The sequence below is a fragment of the Sinocyclocheilus grahami genome, unplaced genomic scaffold, assembly GCF_001515645.1.
Source record: "Sinocyclocheilus grahami isolate Dianchi unplaced genomic scaffold, SAMN03320097.WGS_v1.1 scaffold858.1, whole genome shotgun sequence".
NCBI classification, from domain to species: domain Eukaryota; kingdom Metazoa; phylum Chordata; class Actinopteri; order Cypriniformes; family Cyprinidae; genus Sinocyclocheilus; species Sinocyclocheilus grahami.
The window spans coordinates 275,642-276,245 of record NW_015506037.1 but is presented as its reverse complement, the minus strand read 5'-3'; positions in this window follow the sequence as shown (position 1 = coordinate 276,245).

The window sequence follows — 604 nt, the reverse complement described above, 5'->3', positions numbered from 1 at the left end:
TTTTTAAAAGCATTCTAATATATTTAAAATATGTATTAATTCTGATAGTTTTTACATCATCCCATGCCCCCTTGAAAGTTAGTGGAGGCCCCTGAGTGGACACTGGCCCCTGTGTGAGAACCACTGGACTAGCCTTGTGTTTTAAATCACACAAAATAAAGTTGGTTTATATTATTAAGAGACTTAAAATAACACAACAGACACTTTCAATTAATCTCCACACAGCCCTTTTTCATTATTAATGTCTCATGTCTTTCCATCACCTTACAGGAATATAGAAAAACATCAATATCTGAGGATTCATTGAAACCATACACATGATTTCTCACAAATGAGTAAATGAGAAGTTGAAGGGAGTGAGTTAAATGCCGTGAAGGTTCAGGAATTCTCTTTCATCAAGAAAGAAGAGCGTTAGACCAACAAGATAAAAAATATATAAATGTTTAAATTCATTACACATATAAACAGTGTCGCACATGAAGATATTCACAGAGTCTTTATGCTGCTCTTCAGGGAAACTGCTGGCATGGCAATTTCCACTGTCTATGTGCTTCAGTTCCCATACCAGCTTTGAAAAACCGCAGTAGCACAAGAGTTTATCCCC